The sequence below is a fragment of the Ovis aries genome, chromosome 2, assembly GCF_016772045.2.
Source record: "Ovis aries strain OAR_USU_Benz2616 breed Rambouillet chromosome 2, ARS-UI_Ramb_v3.0, whole genome shotgun sequence".
NCBI classification, from domain to species: Eukaryota; Metazoa; Chordata; class Mammalia; order Artiodactyla; family Bovidae; genus Ovis; species Ovis aries.
The window spans coordinates 28475539-28489364 of record NC_056055.1 but is presented as its reverse complement, the minus strand read 5'-3'; positions in this window follow the sequence as shown (position 1 = coordinate 28489364).

The window sequence follows — 13826 nt, the reverse complement described above, 5'->3', positions numbered from 1 at the left end:
AGGGATTTTGCTCTTGCCATGCAGCCCCAGAGCCCTTTGGGGCTGGACTCCTCTTTTAACAGATCTTCTCTAGTGGCTCAGATGGTAAAACATCTGCCTAAAATGCAGGAGACCTGGGTTTGATCCCTGGGTCGGGAAGATTCCCTGGAAAAGGAAATGGCAACCCACTCCAGTATTCTTGCCTGGAAAATCCCATGGACGGAGGAGCCTGGTAGGTTACAGTCCATGGGGTCGCAGAGTCAGACATGACTGAGCGACTTCACTCACTTTAACAGATCAGGAAACAGAGCCAGTGGCTGCCTGGGATCATAAAGGCCCAGTGGCTCTCCTGCCCGCTCCGAGGTCCCCAGGTATCCGGGACATAGCCAGGTTCTCCTCAGACATCTGGTCCCCATTGCAGAGAATAGCACATGAGACCAAGAGAGCTGCCACGCCCCCAGAAAATCACCAGAGGGGCTGCTGCTGCTGCTGCTAAGTTGCTTCAGTCGTGTCTGACTCTGTGCAACCCCATAGATGGCAGCCCACCAGGCTCCCCCATCCCTGGGATTCTCCAGGCAAGAACACTGGAGTGGGTTGCCATTTCCTTCTCCAATGCATGAAAATGAAAAGTGAAAGTGAAGACGCTCAGTTGTGTCTGACTCTAGCGACCCCATGGATTGCAGCCTACCAGGCTCCTCCGTCCATGGGATTTTCCAGGGAAAAGTACTGGAGTGGGATGCCATTGCCTTCTCCAACCAGAGGGGCATTGGGACCCAAATGGGTCTGACTTACACCTGTGCCCATCCCTCACTGCCCTCCCAGGAGATAGTGGACCCCTGTACACATGGAGGTGGTAGAATCAGCCCCTGAAGCCCCGGCTGACACTCCCAGGCCTTGGGGGGCTCTAATCCGCATCCCCTAGATGCTCACAGGGCCTTCCCACCTCCTGAGGTCTGATAGAGCCCTGGAATCCAAGCCCTTCCTAGGAGCTGGCCCAGGTGCTGGGCACCCAGGAAGGAGGGTGGGCTCACCTCTTCAAGAGCCACTGCAATGTGTCTGTAGACAAGATCTCTCTGAACGATCCTTCTGTGAGCCCAGCTGGCAACTGAGAGTAGCTGTTCTGTGGACTCCAATTGCCCATTCCTACTAGTCACCTCCCCTTCCTCGTGGGGTTCCCAGGGGGCCGTGGATGGTCCTAGAGGACTTCAGGTGGTCACAGGGGATTCAGGTGGTCCTGAGGGGCTCCAGGTGTTTCTGAGGGCCCAAGGTGGGTCTCTAGTTTGTCTTGGGGGACCCCAGGTGGTCCTCAGGAACTCCATATGGTCCCTGTGAGGCTCCAGGTCTCCCCAGGGAGCTCAGGTATTCCTAAGTACTCCAAGTGATCCGAGGAGCTCCAGGTGGTCCCAAGGCAACCAGTTGTGACAGGAGGCCTGGCTGCTCCCTAGTCACATACCCTCCTACATCCACCCCTGCCCCTCAATTATAAGAGAGAAAATGGAGGGCCAGAGAGGTGGGCAGGACTAGGGCAAGCCATGGGGAGCAGCCAGGAACCCACCCCAGCAGGATGGCAAGTACCAGGCGGTGCCAAGGAGAAGAGCTGGTGGCTCCGGTGGGCCATCTGGCCCCAAGGTCATAGAAAGGGAAGGTGTGCAGGAGAAGGCCTCCATCTGGGCCCCTATACCACAGGCTCACTGGCCGGCTCTCTGCTCCCTCTGCCGGGGTTGGTCCAAGATGGCCATGTGACCCAAGACAGTCAGTCCCCCTTTCAGGGTGGAGGGGGACCATCCTAGAATGAGATGAGAGGGCCTCCCAGCGAGCCCAGACTAGGATAGGAGAACAGAGGGGAAGAAACACATCTCTGACTTTTGCCTGAAGCAGCAACGACGAGCGAATAAAGTTCATCTGGAGTCCTATTTCTTCTACGGCCCTGCTCCACCCCACAGCACGCACAGACAGGGACCAGCCTGCATCCTCCAAAATGTCCTGCCTTGACCCTATATTCCCAACAGGATCCAGGCTGGCAGTATCCCTGAGAGGGACAAAACCCTCCCCTTTCCTGCCAGGGCCAGGCCTGCCCCTGGGGGGGTCTGGTCATCAGCACTCCAGTTCTGCCTGCTGAAAATGTGCTTGCCACATCTCATGAATCTATCTTCATCTTGGAGGGCCACTTCCCTGTGCTCTATCCAAACTCAGAGAGCAAATTATAGCCCCCTGGAACATCTGCCCCCAAAGGGCACTGGAAAACTGACACCAGAGCAGCCCATCTCCAGAGAAAAATACTGGAGTAATTCCCAAAGCATCCCCACTTCCCAGAGGCAGGGCGTGGCCATTCTCTGTGTGTGGTCCTAAGCCCAGAGTCCTCCAGCATTCCCTCCTTCCTCCCAAAACCTCAGAGGAAGGGACCATTATCTTCACTCCATTCACAGAGGGGGACACTGTAGCTCATCACTGAGAGTCATACCCTAAGTGGGTTCCCAGTAGCTCCCAGAGGAGGGGAACATGTCTTAGGTGGGGCCCCACTGGCTCCCAGCAGGGGGCCTGTGTCTTATGTAACTTTCTCTCAGTAGCAGATCCTGCTACACAGATCGAATGCAAGGAGTTTATTTGGGAGGCAACCCAGGAAGAATAGTAGTGGAATGGAGAATGAGGCAGAAAAGGGAAGAAAGCCAACACAAGTTGGCTTCCTGAGTTGAATAGTGTCCCTCATCCCAAATCCATGTTCACCTGAAACCTCAGAATGTGATTTTACCTGCAAGTATATTTTTCACAGATGAAGTTAGTTAAAATGAGGATCGAGTGGACCCTAAACCCAATGATTGGTGTCCTTATAAGAAGAGGACAGGATTCACAAGGAAGGCCTTGTGATGATGGAGGCAGAGACTGGCATGTCATGACTATGAGCCAAGGAACAGCAAAGTTCACCCGGAGTCACCAGAAGCTCACTCTGGTGTCACTCTGGTGTGTGTGGCATAGACGGATCCTTTCCTAGAGCTTCCACAGTGTACATAGCCCTGACAATATCTTGATTTCAGACTACTGGCCTCCAGAACTTTGAAAGGATAAATTTCTGTGGTGTTAAGCCACTAAATTTGTACAACAGTTCTAGCAAACTAATACAGATTTTGTACCAGGAAGGGGGATGCTGCTATAACAGATATCTAAAAATGCTGCAGAACTGGGTAATGTGTAGATGCTGGAAGAGTTTTGAGGCACATGATAGAAAATGCCTATATTTCCTTGAAGACATTGTTGGTAGAGATATGGACAACAAAGGTGATTCTGGTGAGACTGAGGTCAGAAAGAAGTGAGGACTCTTGGGCATATACCTGAAGAAAACCATAATTCAAAAAGATACACACACCTCAATGTTTATCACAGCACTGTTTACAATAGCAAAGACATGGAAGCAATCTAAATGGATAAAGTAGGCATGATAGCAGCAACATGGATAGACCCAGAGATATCTCACACTAAGTGGAATAAGCCAGACAGAAAAACACAAACATCATGATGTTGCTTATATGTAGAATCAAAAAACAAACAAAAACCACACAAATGAACCCATATACAAAACAGAAGTAAATGCACAGACATAGAAAACAAATTTATGGTTACCAAAGGAGAGAGTGGGAGAGAAGAATACATTAGGAGTTTGGGATTAACATATACACACTATATATAAAACAGATAACTGATGAGGACCTACTGTATAGAACAGAGAGCTATACTCAATATTTTGCAATAACCTATAAGGGGAAATGATCTGAAAAAAATATATATGTATGTATAACTGGACCACTTTTCTGTACTGGTGTACGACATTGTAAATTTTTACTTCAATTAAAAAAAAAAAGAAAAACCTCCAAAATGGAAAAGAAAAGAAAGAAGTGAGGAGAATGTAGAGAAAGTTTCTATTGTCTCCAAGAATACATACATGATCATGAACACATTTTTGATATAAGTATGAACATGAGAGGTTCTTCCAGTGAGATCTCAGATGGAAGTGAAGAACTGGTTATTGGAAAAGCCATGAAGTAGCAGAAACTCGGCTGAATTATGTTCTAATGTTGAGCGGAAAGTAGAAATTGTAAGGAATGAACTTGACTATTTAGCTGAGGAAATTTCCAAGTAAAATGTGGATGATATGGCCTGGTTTCTCCTTGCTGTTTATAGTAAAGTCTGAGACAAAAGAAAGAAATTGGGGAAGGAACTGATAAGCAAAAAGGAATCAGCACTTGATGATTTGGGAAGTCCTCAGACAGTAAAGAATCTGCCTGCAATATGAGAGACCCAATTTGATCCCTAGGTCGAAAAGATCCCCTGGGGAAGGAAATGGCTACCCACTCCAGTATTCTTGCCTGGAGAATCCCATGGACAGAGGAGCCTCACGGGCTACAGCCCATGGGGTTGCAGAAAGTCAGACACAGCTGAGCGACTTTCAATTCACTTCACTTCAGTTTGTTAAATTTAGGAAAACTTCTTGTTCAGAAAGTGTGATCTAAAGACAGCACCAAAGGTGTGGGAGAGCCTACTGCTGAAGAGATTAGGCACATGACTTGCAGGCCTACTCCACCATCTCAGGGGAATGAAGGAACAGAGATGGGGTTACTCAGGAAAGATCTGTGGAGCCTCTTATCTGATGGTGTGGCTCCCTGTGAATTATACAGAAGACCAGCAAGGTTTTTGAGACTATTACATCAGTTACATCTGCCAGTCTAGACTGAGAGGCCCAGGGATGGAATGAAGTGAAGAATGGCTTGGAGGCAGAGCCATGAGGTAGAGGCAGAGAAACGAGAAGGTGGGGCTACAGCTACTGCCAAAGCCACAGAAAGCAGGGCCACCATCATGCACCCAGAGCATCAAGACACAAAGGGTTATTTACAGGCCGTGAAATCTACTGGAACTGGCACTGCTGGGCTTCTGACTTGCACCAGTGGCTCCTTTGCACCTTCCTTTTTCTCCCTCTAGGACTGATTTAAGACTTTGGGAGATGTTGGGATGGGGTGCATGTATTTTGTACATGGGGGACCAAAGTGACTTTTGAGGGGGTTAGAAGGCAGATGATGATGGGTTAAAATTCATGTCCACTAAAATTCATGTCCACTTGGAATGTCAGAATGTGACATTATTTGGAAGTAAGGTCTTTGCAGATGTAACTAGCTAAGATGAGGTCCATCCAATCACTGGTGTCCTTATAAAAAGAGGGAGAGAACACACAGAGAGACGTGCTGGTGGAGGCAGACTGCAGCGGTGCACCTACAAGCCAAGGCACACCAAGGATTCATCTGTCGTTTTAAGCATCCTGATGTGCGGTACTTCCTTGTAATGGCCCCAGGACACTGATACACAGAGTCTATTAGCAAGCAACTGAGGTCTGGAGCAACTGAAGCCTGGCTGCAGGGGAAGCCTGTGTGCCAGTCACCCATTCCTCCCAGCAGAGACCCCAGGACAACGTTGGGGTTTTTAGATCTTCCGCAGTGAGATGAGATGAAGTGCTTGCAATGGGAACGTGTGAGCCATCTCAGTACAATGATGTTAGGGAGGGCCTGAGTAGGGTTTGGGCTCATGTGAGGCAATTTTGATGAGGGTTCAAGGAAGCAGAGCTGGGTTGGACGCTGTTAGGAAGTGGGACTTGTTCCATGCTTGAGTATCAGTAAACTTTATTGGAAAGTGTGAGGAATGAAGGGAAGCAAAGGCTGTGGCTGGTAACAAAGCAGCGGTCACTTATATCACCAGGATGGGGATGGTTAGTTATGTCTCTATCCTGGTGATATATGGTGTTGCCTGTCTCACAGAGTGACCTTGTCTGATGCTGATGTTCTGTGACAGTTTCTGTTCATCAGGATAGCCCCAGCTTTCTCATAGTGCAGAACCATCGCCTCGGAGCTAACCTGCCCCTGGGGCTGGGGGCTGGGAGCTGGCAGCACGCTGCACTATGCAGGGCTATACAAGGAAGCACCACTGTTGCTTAGGACGCAGAGGGGGAGGGGGACCTGTGGCGAGAACCTTTACCATGGTTTCTACAGGAAGGAATGAGTGAGCAGGCTTTACTCCCAGGCCCTGGGAACCCAAGAGATCACAGAGGCTGGCAGCATGGGGCACAGAGTCAGGTAGGAGCAGGTATTTAACGATCAGATTGAATAAAAGAGGGAGTCAAGAAGAGCTGGGCAGGGACCTTTTAACTAATCACACTGTGAGTCTGGTTTTGAGAGGTGGTGGCCATCAGCAAGGCAAGGCAGGACCTGTGCAGCCCCCAGTCCTCTGAAGGCTGAAGGAGCATGTTCCCCACCGAGGATCACTATCTTCCTTCCACACATTGTCTCTGCACAGGGGCCCCAGTGAGCACCGAGAAACAAAGACATTTAGCCCATGCACTACCCTCAAGGATCTTGGCCTTCACCTAACGGGCTGGCCTCAGCCTCCCCTGGCCCTCCTTGAGCCTCTCAGAGGAGCTGAAAACAAGGCGGTTTCCAGGATGACGGGGACCATGGGGGGACAGGGGAGAAACGTGTATAGCAATATGCATGATTCACATGAGCTTGGACCCACCTGGGCTGAGCTGGGCCTCGACGGGAAGGAAAACTCGAGGGCACCATCACTGGGACTCCACAAGTGGGTATGTGAGAGATGACCTTGTCTCTGGTTATGGTCTCTGTCCGCCTGCCCTCAGATAGCATCTTTACAGCCCAAGGCCAGACGAATAAAGTGTACATTCCCCTGAACAGTTCAGAAAATGTGGACAAACATCAAAAACACAGACATTACTCATATTTCCTATCAGCATTTAACGCCATGTCCTCCAGCCCTCCTGTGTTTGCATCTGCTTGGGCGTGTTTTATCAGAACTCAGACTATACCTACACTTAGGGTCTGAATTTGATCCTAGCTCTCTAATACGGAGTGGCCTAATAGTGTGCAGGTGCCCATCAGATACTCAGGAGAAGTCTGGCCTAGTGCTTGTGCTCCCATGGGGGCCCTCAGATTTGCTGAAGGTGAGGTCTGAGTTCCATGGCAGCTTGATAAACAGAATACAATGGAAGTGACATTCCAGGCTAAGGCCTGAATAAACAGGCAGTTTCCACTCCCTGTCTTCAGGAATGCTTGCTCCTAGAAGACAGCACCATGTCATAAGGAAGCTCAAGCAGCCCTATGGAGAGGTGATGATGCCCTGGGATGAGCCCTGTCTAGTGGGGTCTCACCGTGGAGCAGAGCCAAGATGCTGAGCCCTGCCTGGACTGCAGATTTATGAGCAGAAATGACTGTTGCTGTAATAAACAGTATCTGTTATAAACAGTATCTGTGGTTATGCAGTCACAGGTTCACATAACCCTGGTCCATCGAGTGACTCTACCTGACACAGCTCTTTGTCCAGGGATGAACACATGGTCCAGCCTACCTCTGGGATGAGGTGTTGGGATGCTGAAAGAGTGGCCCCCCTGCTCTGGGATCCTTAGCCTCAAGGGCTTCCCTAAAAACTTTGTAACTGCCAACAGCTATCTCTTCTGGGTTGATATTGGGTTTCTATTCCTTGAAGATGACTAATGCAGCTATTTAGCAAATGTATGACTCACAGTCCTGAGCCTCAGTTTCTCACTTGTAAAATGGGGACAGCAAAGCGCTCATGCTGATTACTGGAAAATCAGTAATCATCAGACTGAATGATAGAAAAGCAGCTGTCAGCACAGGGAGTGAGGAGGTGAGTAGGTACGCAGGCTGCAGGGCTCAGAACAGCCCCTTCCTGCTCTCTGCTGTCCCAACCTTCCTTCTGGCCCTGACTATGGGGCTCGGATCCTGGGCATACTTGGACTTGCAATGTACATCTTGTCCTTCCTTTGGCCCTGGTATGAGGAGTGTTAACATGCCCATCTCAGGGAAACTGAGAGGCAGAGAGAGCCAGAAAGTCAGGCCCCAGAGGCTGGGCCTTGGGGGTAAGCACTGTTGCTATGGACAGGTCCTTCCCCCAGGCCTCAGATTCCACATCTGTGAAATGGGAGCCCTCCAAGCACCTGTTCCATGCAGGTCTCTCCAATCTGTTCATTTGGATGGCCTTGGCCAGCCTTCCAGACCTTGTGAAAGACCACTTCCTAGGAGGCCCAGGAAGTGCCTTCCCACAAGGAGTGTGCCAGGCCACAAGCCTGGGCCTCAGTGCCCCTGAGCCACAGCCTTGGTAGATGTGGCTTGGGAGAGGTGGGGAGGAGACAGGAGCCCAGAGACAGGACAGAGCTTACCCAAAGTCGACCAGCAGGGTGCAGAAGTAGTTAAAATGCCCTGTGAGGGGCTGATGAGGGCCAAGAGGTCACAGGGTCTGTGTTAGGCAGGGGGAAGCAGGCAGGGAGCATGGGAGGCAGGCTCCCATACCTCTCCTGTGACTGGGGACTCGGGGTCCCGCCATGCTGGCTGTGCAGGTATATGGCCTCAAAGAAGCTTAACTGGGGCTCAAAACCACCAACCCTCTGAATTACCCTGGACTCACCAATGCACATTTTACCCCAGGCTTACCTAGGAAAAACTTCTGTCTGTGAAAACATACCTCTTCCCCCTGGCAGAGCACACCCAAGCCCTATGAGTGAGCCCTCAGACCACAGTCATGAGGCATCATTCGAGCAGGCAAATGGCCACAGGTGGGATCATTCTACCTCCCTGAGTCTCCACTTCCCCATCTGTAAATGAGGGGCCACTGACAGGTAGAATTCAGAACTGTCCAGTGAATGTGTGTAATCATTCACATGTATTCCACCTTTAAAATCTTTATTAGTTTCCTGTTTTCTGAAGAGAGAATAGATTCATGCCTATTGCAAAAAATTCAGACAATGCAGAGAAGCGTCAAGAGGCAGGAGAAATGAGCCACAATCTGGCCACCCAGAGGTGAAGGAGGAGCCCCGGAAGCAGCCCATCAGGCTTTGTTCCTCCTGGGCACCCTGTGTCCTGGCTCTCATGTGGGCCTGGCATTCAGGAGGGGCTGGTCCTCTCTGTTCCGTGACTCCGTCATCTGCTTTTGCCCTCCCTGGGAAAGCACACAGCCCATAGGCCTGTTTCCTCCCAGCTGCCTTGCTACATGTCTCTAAGTCATCACTGTGAACCTGTGGGTGGTGGCTCAGATGTCACCGGGGGTAACTCACCTTTCTCCCTCCTGAAAGTCGAGGAATGCCTCGCTTGTGCAGACTCAGGGCTAGGGAAGGCAACCCAGCAGTCAGAGCCTGGACCCTGGTGGGGATGGGCTCCGGGCAGGCGTTCCCTACAGAAGAGGACCAGCTCTGGCCTGCCTTTGGAGCAGCCAGAGGACTAGTGCGTGTGGAGGATGCCAAACAGCCTGGCAGAAAATATTTCGGGGGAGAATTCTTCTCTCCTCAGATACCCAGCTCATTGGAGCTACAAGTTCAGATTACTTTTTAAAATAATTACTCTTAATTTAAAAATGTAATTTTTTAGAAAAGAGGCAAAGCCCATAAGTGCTTAGTTACTTTGCTCATTCAGGTCCAACTCTCTGCGGCCCCATGGACTGTAGCCCGCCAGGCTCCTCTGTGCGTGGGATTTTCCAGGCAAGAATACTGCAGTGGATTGCCAATTCCTACTTCAGGGGATCTTGACCCAGGGATAGAAGCCGCAGCTCTCACATTTCCTGCATTGGCAGGTGGGTTGCCACCTGGGAAGCCCTTAAGCCCATGAGACCAACCTGCTTCCCTGACTCTTATTTTGGGATGCAATTTCCTAGCCTTGGTCCATTATGAGAAGTTTTTAAGATAAAAATCTTATTTTTATACTGAGTGAGAGAAAAAATGAAGAATATTTAAAGAAAAACAAAAAGCATTTTACATTTCCAAAGTTATTATACAATTTGTGGAAAACAAACACACACAAAATGACCACCCACTGGGGTACCATGGTCTATGGATGCTGTGTCAGGAGAATCAGGTTGAGGTAGGCTCCCTGGGACAGGCAACACTCCAGCTAAGTCTTGAGGGAAGAGAAGATGCCCAGACGAGATTTTCACATCCCCTCAAAATCTCTGGTAGCATGTGTGTAAGACCATTTCACAGAGCAGAATATTGAGACCCAGAGCTCCCAGAACCCTCCCCTTTCACCAGTCTCCCTGGTTCCTTCCTGCCAGTTCATTTATTCAACAAATGTTTGTCTGGGGATACTCTGTGGTCCCAGATACCAATGAAGATGCAGAAGAGGTAATGGGGTAGGGGCTAGATCCCCAAATGCAGAGAGGCCAAGGCTTGGGTCAGCTTCTTAAGAGCCTCTGCTGGCTTTTTCTTGCCTCTTTGCCAGCTGCCCACATGCTGCCTTCCGCAGGGGAGCCATATGTCTTGTCTGCTTCCTAGAACTTGGGGTCATGCAGCACGGAACAGGGAAGGGCATCAGGGAGGGCTCCCTTAAGGAGGTGACCAAGGCCTGGGGGCCTGGGGACACCATCCTGGCATAGCACAGGCATTGCTCCCCATCTGGGCCAGGTCTTGGAGAGGTTGCGGGGAGGTAGGGTTGGCCCAGCTTTCAGATGATGGTCCATTCCTGATCATGTCACAGTCTCCCTTCCCTTGGGAGGGTGGCAAGATCTTTTCTATTCCTTAGATGAGACTTTTAAGGCTCAGGCATCAGGTGCCTGTCAGAACTATGATCCCTGACATGAATGGGGCAGGGGGCGAGGTGGTGGCCCAAGCAGTCTGAGTCTGTGGTGAGCTACTGCCTCAGTTTCCCTCCCTACCCATGGTAGGTGTTGCTGGTGTTCCAGGAGCATGCCATTCCAAGAAGCCCCAGAAAAGGTGGATGGGGTCTAGATTGAGTTCATATTGGCCAAGAACCCACTGTCTCCCACTGCTCCTGAAGATGTCTTTGACACAAGTGGGCATTCTGAGGCATAACAAGATGTACGGTTTCTTGTACAGAAGTCTCAGGCCACTCCCAGTTCCCTAACAGGACAAATGGAGGCCAGCACCACATGCTTGAATACCCAGAACATGTAAGTGTGCTGCAGATGGCCAAGAAAACACATTGTTTCATTCCCGACATGTTACAGGCTGTTATAGGCTGAACTGTAACCCTGAGTACCTCAGAACATGACTTTATTTTGAAATACGATCTTTATAGAAGCAATCAAGTTAAAACAAGGTCCTCAGGGTGGGCCTGTTCCAATAGAACTGGCACCCCTAGAAAAAGGGGAAAATTGGACACAGAGACAGGCATGCACAAAGGGACAGAACAGCTGTGTAAAAACCGGAATGATGCTGCCACAGCCAGGGAATTATCTGAGGAGAAGTGTGGGAGAGGCATGGAAAAGACCACTTCTAGTGCCTTCACAGGGAGCAGAGCCCTGCAGGCACCTTCACCTCAGACTTCTAGCCTCCAGAACCCTGAGATTACACACTTCTGAAGTCCCAAGGTACCCAGTCAGTGGTACCTTGTTATAGCAGCCCTGGGAAGCATATACATTCTAAATAACCAGGCCCTGGGCCAGCGTGTGGTAGTGTAGGCAGCCTGCAGGCAGCTCCTACCAGCTCTATCCTGTGATTTCAAGGGCCACACCAGACCTCCCCTCCCAACCCTGCTAATGCATCTTCAGATAGCTGTCCTGGGTACAGTGTTGTACACAAAAGATCAGAACCAACAGGAAGGCCACAAGACCCCAGAGGTGGACATGGAGCCATCTGTAGGGAATTCTGGGGTCCCATGTCCCTGAGGGCTTCCCTTTGGGGCTCAAAGGAAGACATGACTTGGTTCAGCTGGTAAAGAATCTGCCCGCAATGCGGGAGACCTGGGGTCGATCCCTGGGTTGGGAAGGTCCCCTGGAGAAGGGAAAGGTTATGCACTCCAGTATTCTGGCCTGGAGAATACCATGGCCTGTGTAGTCCCTGGGCTTGCAAAGAGTCAGACATGACTGAGCCACTGTCACATGTCCCTGAGTGTGGTCTGGAGGGGGCAGATCACAGTGGGCCCTGCAGACTCCCCTGGATTCTCAGTGTGGCAGACGGGACGTACATGCTTGGTTCATATCTAGGGAAATGAAGAAAGTCATTACATGTGACCCACAAGTCTGAAGTGGGAATTAGATAGTATGGGGAAAACAACTCTGACTCAGGAAAAAGGAGGGCCCTTATGTATTACACTGAACATGAATGTCTACCAGACTAAGAAAGCAAAGGCAGGGAGGGGCTGGCCTGCTGGGACCCTGCCCTACTGTCCCACAAGACACCAACCTCTTTGCTGCTGCCTGCCAGGCACTCCGGAGCCAGTTCTGTCCACCTGGGCCATCTCAGAGACTTCCAGTGGTGGCCATACTGAACTTCTGGTTGTACCTCGAGGTTCCAAAGAATTAAGATCTTAAGGCCTTTGCATCAGCTGTTCTGTCACTGACTGTCTTATGGTGGTTCTCTGGATTTATCTTGGTATTTACTCCTAGTCTAATGGTGGATCCCTGGGTCTGTCTTGGTTTGCACTCCTGGTCTAACGGTGGATCCTGTGTCTGTTTTGCTCTCCATTGCGTAGTTCAGTGTTGGGTCCCAGATCTATCTGGGTCTAATGGAGGTCCCTGTGTCTACCTGGGTTGCCATTTCTAGGCAAACGGGGCATTCCTGTATATGTCTTAGTCTGCATTCCTAATCTAATGGTGGATCCCTGTATTTGTCTGGTGTCTGTATTTGTCTCCACTACTTAGTAATGGAGGATTCCAAGGTCTGTAGGTGGACCCCTGGATCGACCATGGTGTCCATTACCTAGTCTAATGGAAGATCCCTGTGTCTATCATTGTGTGTACTGCTACCCTAATGTTGTCTATCTTGTTCTCCACTACCTATTTAAGGGTGTGTTTAGTCACTCCAGTCGTGTCCAACTCTTTGTGATCCCATGGACTGCAGGCATCAGACTCCTCTGTCCATGGGGATTCTCCATGGAAGAATACTTAGTATGTTGCCATGCCCTTCCCAACCCAGGGATTGAACCCAGGTCTTCCTCATTGCAGACAGATTCTATACCAACTGAGCCACCTGGGAAACCCAAGAATACTGGAATAGGTAGCTTATCCCTTCTCCAGGGGATCTTTCCCACCCAGGAATCGAACCGGGGTCTCCTGCATTGCAGGTGGATTCTTCACCAGCTGAGCTACCAGGGAAGCCCTATTTTAAGGGCGGATCTCTGGATTTACCTTGGTCTGCACCCCTAGTCTAAAGGATGGATCTATAAGTCTATCTTGGTCACCACTACGTAGTTGGATACACTTAGTGATCCACCATTAAACCAGGACTGCGGTCCAAGACAGACCCAGAATCTTCCACACACCTTCCTCCAGCTTTGCAGAACTGGTCACCAGGAGCTGCCTTGGGAAGACCCCGCTGTGGACTCGGTAATCTTAGAGCTTCCTCAGCATTTCCTGGGCCTGGGCGGGGTGCTGCTCCTGGGCTGGGCGGGGTCCTAGAGAGAGGAAAGGGCGGGCCGCAGCTCTGAGCCTAGCCAGGGGCCCCCTCTAAGGGGGCTGGGCAGGAGGAGTCAGGAGAGCGCAGGACCCTTCAGTGTGGTATGTGAGCCTAGGGCCAGACCCTGGAGGTCTGAATCCTGCCCCCACGACCCGGGGGTCCTCACTGAAGAAGCATAACATCGTCACCCACCACAGAGGGCCTGACCCAGTGACACAGATGGGGATCACATGTGCTACTCACCGAGGACACCTGGGCTGGGGAGGACCCTGGTGTTCGGAGGGGCAGGGACTGAGAGCAACGCCTGCGCAAGTCCCTGGAGCGAGACTTTCCGCTCCGCGACTTTCGCCCCCTCGGGGCCGACGGCTCCTGCGAGGTCGGCCCCGCCCTCTGCCCTGCGAGGGCGCGTCCTGGCCGCCCCGCCCACGCTGGCCCCTGC